This window comes from Urocitellus parryii, chromosome 8, assembly GCF_045843805.1.
Source record: "Urocitellus parryii isolate mUroPar1 chromosome 8, mUroPar1.hap1, whole genome shotgun sequence".
Classification (NCBI taxonomy): Eukaryota; Metazoa; Chordata; class Mammalia; order Rodentia; family Sciuridae; genus Urocitellus; species Urocitellus parryii.
Genome location: NC_135538.1, coordinates 64754729 through 64770867, shown reverse-complemented (window position 1 = coordinate 64770867; position 16139 = coordinate 64754729).

The following is a 16139-nucleotide window of genomic DNA, read 5'->3' as shown; positions in this document are numbered from 1 at the left end:
ATTTGTGAAAGTCTGATGGTCCTGGTATAATGCTGTCAGTCACAATTGTTATCCAAAAATGCTATATACAATAGAAATAACTAAATTGTTTTGTAAGTGGCTAAATTCTTGAAATTCTAAACATGACTCTTCTAAGTCTTTTTTCTTTCACAGTTTTGAGTCTTTTTTAAAGCACTTTATATTCAGATTTATGAATAAAATTTGAACAGTTACTCTTGAATATGGCTTTCTGATAAAACTAGATATTTTATAGACAAACTTGTTTTTCTCTGATTATCTTTGATAAAAAATTGCTATTACAGTAAAAGGATTATGATCTTGGTTCAAAATTATTATACAACCTGGATTTGTTTTTACTCTCATTGGTTTTGCTTTTACTTTCTTTCTTTTTTCCTTTCTTCTTCTTCTTCTTCTTCTTCTTCTTCTTCTTCTTCTTCTTCTTCTTCTTCTTCTTCTTCTTCTTCTTCTTCTTCTTCTTCTTCTTCTTCTTCTTCTTCTTCTTCTTTTTTCATTATAATTGTTGCCTCTCAAAATTTTCCAGAAGTGCTACTCCTTACAAAGTAATCTGGTTCTGTTTTGAGACACCAAATATAACCTTCAGGAAAGATAAGATTAAATTTACCAATGGACTTCAATGCCCCTGTTATCTGGAGAAAAATACAAAAAGCTAGAATTAAAATTAAATACTCCCACTTGGAAACTGGTGGAGTGGCCTCCCACTTGTTCAGCAACAAAGGCTTGGAGGGCAAAGCCAAAGAAGATGATAATGTTAAGAGAATAGCCAATATTTTTGTCCTCACCTTCCAAGATCAGCCAGAACCCAGGGGATAATGGGATTCCTCTACAAAATCCCTGAAACTCTGGTAAGTCACCCAACCTCCCAATCAGGGGGATTGCAAAGACACCAGATACTAGGATCCAACCAGTGCACATTTGCACAAAGACAAAGGTCATTAGAAAAGGAAATGCCCTTATGCTATTAAAGGAAGACATAATGTCAGAGGGATGTTGACCCACCCCAGAAGCTAAGAAAAAGACAGAAGGAGAAAATTGGCTCAGTACAAGACCCCCGAAGATCTGCTCAAGGGCAACTACTGTGTCTAGGTCAACCAGTGTGCATACTTTTCAAAAGAAAGGGTACTGGGAGAGGAACTGCCCTGATTATCCCAGTGAGGGTCAAACAAGTAGAATATACTACAGTCCCAAGCCCAGATATAGTCACCTGAGGAACTAAAAAAAAAAAAAAAACAAACAAACAACAACAACAAAAACAGGAATGATCTACCAAACTTAAAAGAATTCTAGTTTGGATCCACTTCTCCCAAATCCAACTTTTATCTATTTCAGATCCATCAATATCATGAGAAATAGCCTCATCATACACCTGTGAGCTGCCTGAGGACTACAAGTACCTATTCAGGTAGGTCAGCTGCCGCAGTCCCACTGCAGCAAAATAACCTGGGGGGGGGGGTGAGGAGCAACTTGTGTACATTGATACAGCAGGAGTGGGAGCTGTTTATTGAAGGACAGGAAGGGTATATATACATTACACACAGCTTATCTTAGTTAACATAAACTAGATACAGCAGTCAACCAATAAGGAATCTCCACACTTAATGGCTCCCTGGCATTACTTCACAAACCACTCCCTCTGGCAAAATGCCAGGCGCCATGTTGACTTGTTTACAGACCCTAACAGTCAGCCTACACACATATAAGTAATATGTAGATCACTTTTAGCTTGGTAACCTTGATTTTTGTCACCTCCTGTTTTTTCCTTTTTTTTTTTTTGTTATTGTTGTTGTTTGTGCAGAAGCATATTTTCTGTCCTTTCTAGGTATAAAATTTTTCACTTCTGGCTAAACTAACCAAAGGCCAATGGGAAGACAACACTATAATCAATGTAAGTCAAATGATAGCTTTTTATTGTGGTGACCAAATATAGAAGACAAGGAAAAGTGAGAAGAGAAAAACTTTATTTTGACTCAAAATTTCAGAGGTTCAGTCCATGGTTGGCCAACTCCACACCTCTGGGTTTGAAGTAAGGCAAAACATCATGGTAGAAAGACATGGTGGAGAAAAGTGGCTCAATTCATGATAGCCAAGAGGCAGAAATAGCACTTGAGTGCAAAGATTCAGGGTTAATATAATCCCCAAGGATACAACCCCAGTGATCTACTTCCTCTAGGCCTTGTTCTCTCCTCTTATAATTATCACCCATTAATGCATTCAAACTATTTTTTTAAATTTTAATTTCTTATATATGACAACAGAATGATTACAATTCACATTACACACATAGAGAACAATTTTTCATATCTCTTGTTGTACACAAAGTAGAGTCACATCCTTTGTTGTCTTCATACATGTGTTTAGGGTAATAATGACCATCACATTCCACCATCTTTCCTCTCCCTATGTGCCCTCCCTTCTACTCCCTGCCTTTTTCCCCTTTGCCCTAAAGTTCATTTAATCCTCCCACCCTACCCACTGCAGCATATTATGGATCAGCAGCCTTAACTCAGGGAAAACATTCAGCATTTGTTTTTGGGGGGAAATGGCTAATTTCACTTAGAATTATATTCTGCAGCTCCATCCATTTACCTCCAAATGCATGATTTTATTTTTTTAATGCTGAAAAATATTCCATTGTTTATATATACCACATTTTCTTTATCCATTCATCTACTGAAGGGAATCTAGGTTGGTTCTACAGTTATGAATTATGCTGCTATAAACATTGATGTGGTTGTGTCTCTGTAGTATTCTGTTTTTAAGTCCTTTGGGTACAGACTGAGGAGTGGGATAGCTCCATAAAATGGTGGTTCTATTCCCAGTTTTCCAAGGATTCTCCATACTAATGCATTCAAATTATTAATCCATCAAATGGATTATTCTGCTGTTACATTGTAGCTCTTGTCATCTGATTGTTTCACCTCTAAACACTCCTGCATTTTCTCACACATGAACTTTCAGGAGACACCTCATATTTAATCCATAACAAATACTAATTGCTAGATCAGTTTTAAATAACCTAGAAAAAAAGTCAGGATTCACACTTTTATAATATCTGGAACAAATACCTCTGGTGCTCCAGTAATGATTCCCTGGGAAACACCAAAGAGATTACTTAAAGTCAAATGGTGTCCCAGATTTGAACTGACAAACTCATGTCTATTATTGTTAAACTCAGCATGACATCAACATGAATATTATACAATAGGTTTTTGTAGCATAAGAAATATGTGAATTGTGTCAGCAATGTTTACAGGTTAGTAGCTTTTAAAACTGGGTTGTTCCATTTGCTCAAATTCCAAATGAATTTCTACCAGCTACTTTGGACACCATTATCAAATATATACCTTAATGGACTCATATTTGTCAGGAAACCATGGACACAAGGAGCCAAACTCAGAATTATATAGCTGCATGCATCACCTGGAGACATTTATCTATTAAATATTACCAAAAGCCCATTTCCTAGGACAAGGCCATCCACTTAGCAATTAATACTTCATTGTGGGAATTCATGGACCATTAGTAAGGTCATAGTATCTTCCCCCTGTACCATTGGTAGATAAAGTCCTAAAGATGAGAAACAATTCTACTATTCTTTCCATTTGCAGACACCAGGGCAGAATGTAGTTATTCAGGCTCTCTGGAAAGTATACTGGCTGAAAAGTCTACCACCTCCCTCCTAAACATGGTAGTAACATCTGATTGTATTGATAAACTCTAGTTCTATTGTGATTGCAACCAAATATATCTTGCTTCTTCAGATGTCTCTAAATTTCTCTAACCTTCACTTCTTCACATTGTAACAAGAGAGCCATAGACCTTATCTCAGCAGGCATACAGGCCACAATAAGTATGACTGTATCATGGAGAAGGTTTGTCTACCATGAAGCCACCCTGCATAATCTAACCAATTTAACCACAAATATTGAAATTGTCATATTAAGTACCCTTGAGGTTTTCATGGGACTTAACTTTTCCCTTAACTCCTTAGCAAATGTGGTCCTTGAAAACTGTCTAGCACTAGATTATCTCCTAGTGGAACATAATGGTGGATTAATACAATACCTACTGTACTTCAATAACTACACAGGAACAGTGGAAGTAAACCTCAAGTCTATATGTGACCACAGAGAATAGCTACACACCTTTAGACAAGGCAACCCTATGGCCACTTTCATCTGAGATGTGGTTAAGTCTTCCCTAACCTTCCTAACTCAATTCCTTCTTTTTTCAGATCCACTGTTGTTATTATATTATTGTGAATCTTTGGCCTTCATATTTTTAATCATTTGATGAAGCTTGCAGCTTCCAGGTTACAGCAGTTTCATGTCAATATGATGGTTCTTCAAAGATCCCAAACAATATCTTCAAGAGAGGAATCAGGTCTATATAGATCCTTACAGCATTCAGCAAGAGATTTTATGCCTTAGGGCGCCATAGAATTTACATGTCTATGATAGAAATGTACCACTTAAAAGTTAAGATGAGATCTTTGACCCTTTTTCTTAAGAATTAGAAGAAAAAATTCTAAGGGGGAATAGGGTAGTCTTGAAAAAAGGCTCAAAGAACTCCTCCCAGATCCACCTATTCACCTGCTGAGACCACAAATCACCCCCTACTGCCTGCCACCAACTGGAGGCCAAAGCTTTTATACACCAACCACTAAATTTCGTCTTTCTTCTTTCAGGGAGTTTCTTGCAAACCCACATACACAAGATGCCTGAAACTGATCATGAAAAGACCTACCTGGATTGATGGTAGTGAGCCCATCTGCCATCTTTCAGTTATCAAAGGGCAAACAAGCCCTATATGCATAAAGCACATCACTATGTCAAGTGCCAACCTCAGTGCCAAAAACAACAATCTCAAATCAGATGTGTGCAGAAATCCTGGATTAATGCACAATTTTCATCAACAGCATTTGCATGAGAACTAAAAGAGTTTCACACATTGGCCCTTCAGAGAGCAAGTCCAGTCACCCTGTCCCTTATGCTGTCTCCCATGTACTTGATAGCAGCCCCAATAAAGCCTTGCTCAGTTGGTATTGTTTGCTTGTTAGTGATTTCTATTTCAAATTGAGCAAAAGAATCATGAGTGATTGGCAACATAGTCTACTGATCTTTGACAAAGAAGTAAAATCAACGAAATGGAGCAATGATTGTCTTTTCAACTTTTCAACAAATCATATTGGAAAAAATGCACATTCACAGGTGGAAAAAAAATAATGACTCTGGACACAGACCTATATCCTTCACAAAAGTAACTCAAAATAGATAATATACCTAAAGTTAAAATGGGAAAGTATAAATATTCTAGAAGATACAAAGGAGGAAACATAGACGATTTGGAGTATCATAATGTTCTTTAATATAATAATGAAGTCATAACCCATGAAAGAAATAATTGGTAGAATAGACTTCATTAAAAGTTAGAGCTTCTGTTAAAAACAATATTAAAAGAATGACAAGATACAGACTGTGAGAAAATATTCACAAAGGTTGTATCTTTTAAAATGCTGTTATCCAAAATATATAAAGAACACTTAAGACTCAACAATAAAAAAATGAACAGTTTAATTAAAAGATGGGAAATATCCCTAAACAGACACCTCGCCTAAGAAGATAAGAAGACGGATAATAAGCATATGAAACATGCTAAACATAATATATCATCAGGAAATTCAAATTAAAAGAACAATGAACTATCACTACTAAACTGTTAGAATGACCAAAATCCCAGACACAGATCACAGATCTTGGTATGAATAGAGCTCAGTGAGAACTCTCATTCAATGCTGGTGGGACTATGAAATGGTACAGCCACTTTAGAAGACAGTTTGGCAGTTTATTAAAAACATAAACATATTCTTACCATATGATCCAGAAATCACATTCCTTGATATTTACCCAAGGAATATGAAAACTTATGTCCTGAAAAAAAAATTGCACATGGATATTTATAACAGCTTTATTCATATTACCAAAACTTGGAAGCACCCATGATGTCTTTTAATAGGTGAATAGATAATTAAACTGTCATACTATATAGATAATAGAATTTAGTGCCAAATTACAAAAACAAAGAAGTTTTTAAGCCATGAAAAGGCTTGGAGGAAACTTAAATGCATGTGTTTAAGAGAAAAAAGCCAGTGTGAAAAGGCTAAAAACTGTATGATTCCAAAGGCTGCATACGGAATGATTCCTGGAAAAGGCAAAAGTATAGAAACAGTAAAAAGATCAGGGATTGCCAGGGTGTAGCAGGGGGAGAGAGATGAATAGATGATGCACAGATGAGTTTTGGAACAGTAAAGCTATTCTGTGTGATACTACAGTGATGGATACATGCCATTATACATTTATCAAAGCCCATAGAATGTACAACTTCAACAGTCAATCCTAATGTAAACTGTAACATGGGGTGATAATGATGTGTCATTGTAGGTTCATCGATGATAACAAATGTACCACTGTGGTGGGAGTTGTTGACAGTGGATGGAGAAGATTGTGCATATGTGGGGGAAGGTACCATGTAGGAATGCTACCTTCTGCTCAGTTTTGCTACAAACCTAAAACTGATCTAAAAACTAAAGTCTATTTTAAAAAGAAAATGCATTCATATTTTACTATTATCATATGAAATTATTTTTAATTGGATAGTTGGTCTTAAGTATACTCCGAATTTGTAAATTGATTTCAATCCTTTGCAGGATATTAATAATAATACAAAGGAACAGAGAACAAAAATTGAAATCCAATAATGAAAACTCTTAGAAGAAGAAGGGACAAAAGATGAGAACACAATATTGATAAATCAACACAGGAGTTTATTATTCAAGAAAATGAAAGCAAGTTTTGTGTGCTATCATAAGCACAGTAACTTTTTAATATCTTATGAATGCTGATAAAAAAAAAAACAGATAACATTAAAGAAGGCTCACTCCATGCCCAGCATTCTTGCTAAAGGTTTGGTATGCAATAACTATTTTAATCTTTCTAAAAAAATTCCATAGATGGGTGCTGATATTTTATTTCCATTTTATAGATAAGAGAAGGGATGAAGTATGTTAATATATTTTTGAGATATAAACATCCTTATTTTCTTGATAAAAAAAAAAAAAAGCTTGTACTTGGTGATGATGAAATGAGCTGTTAGATTCATTTGTTAATATTTTAACTAAATTTTTGTACTACATTGCTACAAAATTCTAGTTAAAATATAAAGCATACATATTTAATCCTTCATGTATATATTTAATATATATATTAAGTATATATAAGTCATATATACTTAATCATTCATATATTTATTTTCTGTTTATGTAGACAATCATGGATTAAAAGTATTAAGACTCCAATTAATAATGGGTGCCATTCTCCTTGAATATTTATAATTTATGATTTAGTAATGTTAGTGTTATGTCATCTGGTACAAAGATGTTTATAATTGTTTCATCCATAATAGGAAGGTGACTTTTTACTTTTATTATCATAACATATTTTTCTTCTTGTTTGTCAGCATCTTTTTGACTTTATGCAAACTTATCTCTGATTAAGGTTATGAATACAACTTGCTCTTTGTTTTCAATTGCCTTGTATGTTTTCCCATTTTTTAATTTTTCAATCATGCTGAATTCTCTTGCTGTAAAATCAAAACATAGAAAACTATTTTGTTTTGTAATCCAATCTCAATATATTTTTGACAGTAAATGGGAAAACCATTTACATTTATTGGTATATTAGAAATGTTGATTTGTGGTTCTGACACATTGTTTTACGTTATTTCCTCTTAGAACTTTGCACAATTTCTTCACTCTGTGTTTGATTTTCTTTTCTTTTTCTCTATATGCATACTTTAAACATTTATAAAGTTTTTTTTAAATTTTGTTATTGGTACTTTCAAAATTATTCCTTAATAAATTAACTGCATTTCTCTATTTGTATAGACTCTGTAGTTTAGTTCATTAAAATATGCAATGGTAAAAATTTGTTTCTTATTCTTCCCTATCTTCTCCTTCAATACATCATATAATCTTGATTATAGTCTACCTTTGGACGATTAATTGTTGGAATACTTTTTTCTTGCTTTATGTGAGTTTCCTTGATTCCCAACATTTAATTGACTTTATACCCCATCTTCTTTTGTCATTCTCATTCCAATTTTTTAGATGTTTTATTTTTATATTGTACAGATCTGTAAGATTTATATTCCATTTTATTACTTTTATTCTCAGATTCTCAAAACTTAGATTAATAAATAAGTGCATTCAATTTATTAACACAAATAATCAGTTTTTAATCCATGTCTCTTCCATTTGTCTCTTAGAAAGCTTAATACTTATTTCTTTCATTTCATTTCCAGTGATTTCCTGTTGTTGGGTTCATAAGAATAATATTCCCTGAGTTCTTTCATGTAGAAAACTGCTCATATCCATTGTGCTTAAAGGACTATTTAGCAAAAAGAAAAAAAAAAAAAAACCTCTCACTCTGTTTTCTTTGATATCTTGTAGGCTTTGCTCCACTGATAGTGGATGATTCTATTCCACTACTAAATGTTGCAATAAGGAATCTTGAGAACAATATCAACATTTTCCTTTATGTTACTGACAGGTTTGCCTACATGCTCAAAAGTTTCCTTTTTATATCTAAATTCTACTTACTGTACTAGAATAACCTTGGTCTTGTTGATTCTGTGGTGGTTTTCTCTGGTAATCATTTAATCAGTGTTTCCTTTCAAAGGGAAATTTCACATCTTTTATTTTAAGAATGTTTCTTTCTTAATGATATATTTAAGTATTTATTTTTTCCCATCATTTGTTTTTTCCTCTCTAGGGTCTCTGTGTATCTACTGGGTTACTTTTGCACATCTTCTCCATCTTTTATATTCTCTCTAAGACATTTTTTTCTTTATTTCTATTTTGTTTTGCTAGCCTTTCTCATTTCTGCCCTTTCTTTCCCTGATTATCTCAGTCCCCGGTTTATGTTGTAATTCTTCCATTTTCATTTTTAGTTTGTGATGATTCTAATTTTTCTTTCACTTTTCTCCTGAGATTTGCCAACTATGTGTCATTGGTTCCTCTTGTCTCATCATCTCACACTTGTGCCTTGTGGTGTTCATTCACAGAGGCAATTCATTTCTTGTGCCTTTATGAAAATTTACATAAAATTAGCATATTAAGACAAAATTTTCAACTTCCCTATGAAAACATTGTTATAGCATAATTTTTTCAACAACTGGTTGGTTTTTCCGCTCCTCTGGAGGTCTTATCCTATATTATTTTTATATTTATAATGTATCCATTCTTTTTTTAATTACTCAAAATTAACTCAGTTCAATTTTTCTCCTCTAGGTTCCTGGAAAAAGGAGAGGGAAAAAAATAGCCTTTTATGGTTTTCAAAGTTTTCCCCTTTGCTGCTGCTATAGGAATAGGTTGCTTAGAGCAAATATTGCTTCCAAGTTTCATTTTTTGTGTATTCCTCCATTACTTTTTACAAACCATATCCATGTGGGCTTTTGTCATCCGACTTACTTAGTCCAGTTTCCACAGCAGTTGCTGTAAAGAAAGTTTCACAAGTGAGAATGAATAGCACCCCTTCAGGAGTAATACTTTTCTTAGTTTTGTGAGATTAACCACAACAGAGTCCCCTTTACATTTCCCATGCTTTTTCCTTTGGCAGCTGCAGCCTAATTCCAGTTCCCGAATCGATTATTGTAACCCAAGAAAATAAATTTTGCACTTCCAAGCAAACTCACTTTTTGAAAGTACATTTTTCTTGGAACATTCTTAGATCACAGGGCCCACTCTCTTTTCTTTTTCATACTTTCTCATCTGAGACTTAATGTTATAATGCATAATTCAGTGTTACACTAATAGATGTGAAAAAGGGGAAAAGAGTACAAAAAGGTAGAGAACTCTGTAGTAGACGTGACAGAAAAGTTTTCATCCAACGTTAGAATCTAAATAGAAATCCAAATCCTCCAGCAGGAGACCTCAAATGTCATTTCATCTTTTATCATTCTCTTCTTGTCTCCAGTGGGCCAAGCAGTTGGAGAGGTAAACTGATATTCAGAAATTTAGAAATTTGTTTTGCTGTGCTTTAAATATCACCCTTTGTCATTGCTTGGATTTAAAGTAATTTAGTTTGCATTCTTTGCTTTACCATTTCACAACCATAAAATGAGACTACATGTATATTGCTGTTTTGATTTCATAATTAAATATGGGAAGAAAAACATTTAAAATTCTCAAAGGCAAATTACCTCACTAAGAGAGAGATACGGAATATCCTAATCAGGCATAAGAAAATTAAGGTTTATTAATTCTTGATTCAAAACCCTGCCTCAGCAATTAATGGTGTTGGTAAAAATTACTACTCACCTATAATAAAGACTTAGAGTGCTGAATGAACTGTAGGTCTCCACCAATCATCTTCTTTCTGTGGTCTTTGAAATAGCAGTTGGTGAATTTACATGGTGCACCTCTGGACATCTGGAGACAGTAGCATATGCCTTTTAAAGGTGAGGTGCATTAGAGGAGTTTAACCATCTGTTGTTCTCATAATGAGGAGGTACTTGTCTCATTAGGATCATTAGATAGATGTGAAACCAAATATTTTCATTAGCAGATATACTCAACAGGAAAGATTCTAACAATTTGGGAATACCCAGACCATCAAATATTATTTTACCACTGAGTTATAACTTTTTTAAAAAAAAATCCATCATGTAGAGGTATACAGGAAGATCTAGAGGGTTTTCATTAACATTAGGGTATGGCTTAGTACATTAAAAACGTTTTTCCTCACTGCATATACAATAGAAAGTGCACTTAATATGAATACATTTGTTATATAAGACATACTTATGTAAAACAAAATACTCAGATTATTTCTTCTAGAGACTAAGATCCTTTAGGCTTTTATAACATTGTCTCTTTAGTAAATGGATGCCTTTTTCATTTTTTTTAAAGCAACTCCCACACAAGAGAAACCAAACAAACTTAGAAATTCTTTCCTTCTTGGTTCTGACAGGGAATAATAGCAAACTTTATGTGTCGAAGAGAGTTTTACTAGACTTCTTTTCCCAGTCATATCTTTTACACACAATAATGTACTTGCTCTCTGCCGACCCCCAACTACCACAGAATATTATGAAACAAAATTATGGTTCATGGAAATCAGTCAATAATACTCTGATTGTTTTTTTATATTTACTGAATGTTTGAATTCATTCCCTCAATCATGAAAGCGTATAGGGCACTGAATATAGTATCTATTTGCATTCGAATCTTTGTAGTTTTTGAACATACACGATTGAGTTACAGTCCAAAGGAGTAAACAAAAATCCACAATAGGAAAGCCAGGCCAATCCAAGGAAAATACTGGGGGCGGAATTGAAGGCTCTGCATTGAAGAGCTGGGGAAATATTTCTATTAAATGAGCTAAATCAATGGTTTTTGTTTGTTTTTCTTGTATATATATATATATATATATATATATATATATATATATATATATTCATTCGGTAAAGGGAGGAAGAGAATCAAGACAAGAGGTAATGGACTGTATCTCTGCCCTTCACATTTACAACCTTTCTAGATCGCTAAATACATGGTTCAAGGAAATGAGGTCCAAAGATCCTCCCCACCCCCAATCCCACCCAGGGCTAGCTGGTCAACCCAGTCACCCCTGCCCGGGCAGCAGCTCCACCAGGCTGGCGAAGGTTGCCTGCATTGAGCTCCCTGCTGGCGCCTTCTGGTCGGACAGCCTGTGCCAAAGAGCGCCCAGGAAAACAAATAGCAATGGGAAACTACACAGATGTCATGGTTGCACATGCACGATCACGATCTGACCGCAAAGGGGAGAGAGAGGGTGACAGCCTGAGTTCTTGGTCTGGGAGCCGCTGAAATGGAGCGGGTGGTAGTGGGTGCGCGCACAGGTGCCACAGGCCGGTGGCGCGGAGAGCTATCGTGTTAGCCTGCTGAGCTCAACACCCTCACTAGTGCGTTGAAGCCCTAGCTGCGGACGAGCCTGGGCAACCCCCAGATTGAGCTATAAGAGGAAGAGCCCAAGGAAAGGGCGCAAAGGGGGGATGCAGGGTATGTGGGGGCGCGAGAAGAGACCCATCCTCTGTTTCCACACCCTGAGCTCATCTGGTGGGAACCTTTGCTGGGCTCTTGTGCGTCTTCTTGTCCCCTCCCAACTCTGAGTGATCATCTCCCCCTTTCCCCTCTCTCATCCTCCTCCCTCCGTCTCTTCCCTCCCTCCCTCCCTCCCTCCCTCCCTCCCTCCCTCCCTACCGCGTGCCTCCTCCCCTCCCCCTCGCCTCCCTCCTCTCCAGCGGCAGTAGCAGTAGCCGCTTTAGCAGAGACGGAGATGGGCAGAGAGCGCGCGAGGCGCAGCAGCTCCAGATCCTCGGCTCTCCCCGCCCTCAGTTCCCTGCGCCCCCGCTGTCTCTGCCTTGGCGTCCCCCGACTCCAGTTCCGCTCCTAGGACAGCGCCGCCACCGCCGCCCGGCCCTGCCTGCAGCCTGCGCCGCGCAACCCTCGCGTGCGCCCGGGATGGCGCTTTCCCCCCAGGACTGGTGAGTAACCAGGAGAGCTCAGGGTGTCAGACGTCAAGGCTTGGGGTAGACAGAACGTCTTTAGATTTGAGAGGCAACCCAAACCACCTGCTATGATTCCCTAGCCTCCAGGCAGAGGGTCTCAGAGGGGTCTGCTCCGTGGTCCCTGAGGGGATGTTTGGTTTCAACTCCACCTGCCGGCAACAAGAACCTTTTCTCTCCCAGGGACAGCTGCTTGCAGCTCCTGGTCTCACCTCACCTTCCAGCTTCCACACTAACCGCTAAGGTGGATGGCCCCGACCCTAGCGTCACTCCAAACAGGGTCATCGCTGCTCTCACTGTTACCATGTCTTCTCCTTTCGAATTCCCCCTTCTGCCAGCGCCCAAACGCCCCCATGTGCCACCCCTCACTCTTTCTGGTGCTGAGAAATCCTCTTCAAAGTCCGCCCCTGACCCACCTTCTTTCAGTCGGTGCAGAACCTCACTGTCCCGCCGTATTCCTTCTAAGAGTAAATGGTCCTCTCAGTAAATTCTGACCTCATTCCCTCCACACGTTGCTGTCTCTCCAGCTTTTCTGAAAGTGTCCTCAGGAAATTGACACTGACACACTGCGATCCTGGCTTTTGTACGGTTACTGTGTTTCTCAGCACCTGGACTGTTTAGGGAATGATCAAGCATGATAAAGGAAAGACAAGAATAACAAACCTTTTGGGACTAAACTTTTTGTTATTGTTGTTTTATAGCGCACAACTATTCACATGGCATAGATTCGTTCTACTCATTTACAGCTGGATATAAGGAGCAATCTTATTTTAACTATTCCTCCAGAAGGGGTCTTTTCATACTGGGAACAGAGCACCTGACTGGGTGGTGAATGGCCTTCAGCAACAATACTATTAAAAGCTCAGCAACTCTAGAGGATAAGAAGCTTTTTTTCTTGAAGGAGAAGTGGGTGGCATCAAACTTACCCTTTAAAATCTTCTTTGAAATAGCAATAAGCCAAAGCCCCTATTTTTCTTTAGGTTTAGTGGCTAAGAGGGGGATATAGCAGGATTAGAAAACATTGTACCAAGGGGCTCCTACAGTATCTGTGTGCTTTGTGTGTGTGTTGTGTAGCATCTTATCCAGACAATATTTCCATGGAAGTTTTCTTAGGGAAGTAGCCCTTTCTTATGAGAACATGTTTACTGTTTTAGTATTTCTAGTTGGGAGAAAATAGGCAGTTGTTTAATGAATGAATATGACCAAAGGGATTGAGGGAATGAGTGAGCAAGAGGGGAGATAATTTCAATTCTAAAATTTGTATTCCAGATTCCTCATGCATTTAAATCTTGAAAACAAACTACTTCATAAGCCACCTTTCTTTAAGTTATGAAATGTATTAATTTCCACACTACATTTTACTCTTTGAACCTTTGGACATGGGTCTTCCGTTCCAAGAATACAGATAAGAGTATTCAGAAATAAACATTAGAAACTTTGAATGGTGCCCTGTTTAAGTTTGTTATATGTGAGTATAATTTCTTGGCATTACTATACACAATTTAAGTGGAATAAGAATTAAATTGTCATTCTGGCTCTTGTAGTTGGTGGAGAGAGAAGACATATGCTTTTTAACCTTAAAGGAACAAGTCCTTGCCTATACCAGAAATAAGAAGGTAAAGTTGAGCAATTACCTTGAGAATTTGTTTAGTGAGGAATGCCTTAAAATCTCATCTTCTCCAATGTCAGGAATTTTATTTTTGTTTTGTTTGAACTCCAACTCTATTGGAGGTTTTATTTCTCTTTTCTTGTATAGTTATAGGCAGAGTGCAGTGATGAGTGGGGGTTTTAAGTATGGACAGCTGCATTGGAAGTCGGGAGAGGCTACATACAATGGCTTTATTATCAGTTTTTTAAGTTTGGAAATTTTGGTTGACTTCATTTCATGTTTGAATAAAAGGAACATTCAAAACTATGTATTCAACTTGCAAAAATACTGCAAATTCTCATATGCATCCATGCCATGTGGATAGTAGGTTAAATTAGGAGCTGAAACCAAAGATCATTTAGTTTATTCTCTAAATACATTAACCCTTCAGGTAACAGTGGAGTGATTACTATGCACATTATGTCCAACAGTAATGAGTCCATATTGCAAAAGGAATGTCCCAACAAAACAAAAGGGAAAGCAAGTAGTAATACTGACAGATCTGTTATTACCCTTAATTGTGATAATGATAATTTTAAGGCAGTGTATTCTAACATAATTCTAACTAATATCAAAATGTTAAAGTAGTCTCAGTATTATATATATTATATATATGAAATTAACAAACCATAAATTATAGCAGGAATTTCTGTTAAGAATACTTGTTGAGGGCTTTAGCTCAGTGGCAGAACACTTACCTAGCATGTGTAAGGCACTGGGTTTGATCCTTAGCACCACATAAAAATAAACAAATAAAGGCATTCTGTCCATTTATAACTACAAAAAAATTTTAAATATCTTTGTTGAGTTGGAATTCAAGATCTTTCTTAATTTAATGTCATTGTCATTAATACTGCTATGCTAAACACAAAAGGAGATTAGTATACCAGTACCAATGGCATATCTTTGAGCATCATTAAGCTATATTTTTAATGCTCATAATTATTTGCCCCCTAGCATAGATCTAAATTAAATGTTTGCTTTGGTAAAAATAAATTGAAAATTGTGCAAATGAAATAATTTACTCCATCAGCAAGTTGCTATTAGTTGAATATTCTGTGTGCAGTAATTTTTCTTGGATGTGTGGTGAAGAGAGAGAGAAAAGGTTGAAATTGAGAAAGTAGCAAGAAGGCAGAGAGGGGAAGAATAAAACTTATGAATACTTGCTTAAATTTTTTAATCAATGAAGGTAACTAAATGTGAGTTCTATTATTTTGATACTTGAAATAACAGCTGTTTTCAACTTGAATTTTAAGAAATGCCTCATTAATTACAATAAAAATGTGACTTTTTTCTTATGAAGTTATTCATTGATTTTATTCAGTACAATTTACTGAGGATCAGAGGTATGGTATTTCCTATAATCTAATTTTCTAATGAAATAAATAAAATTCTGGAAAAAATTAAAAACAACTTTGAAAGAAAGACAGCACATATGCTCACACCTATTATTATGGAATAGATAAAAAGCTAAGTAATTTAGTGTTTTATGAGGGCAAGCTGATTTAGTCAAAGGATAACCATAAAAAATATTTTCATAGATTAATGTATATTGTTCATATCACCTTATTGATGTTGGTGGCTGTATTATATAATCTTATGGATATTTGCATTTTTATTTAAAAAGTCACAAGAGCCTCTTATTAACAATTTTTTTAAAAAAAACTGGAAGAGTTTTTATTATGAAATGTAAATTTTATGAATTCAAAATAGCCCCAAATTTCAATGGTAAGTATCAAGTCATTACATAAAAGTCATAATGTTGCTTTCTATCTTCATTCTGCAAAGGAATATTTAGCAAAATGCATTCTCAAAGAACAAGTATGCAAAATGAACATTTCAAAACTAATCCAATGAATTCAACCAAAGTTTT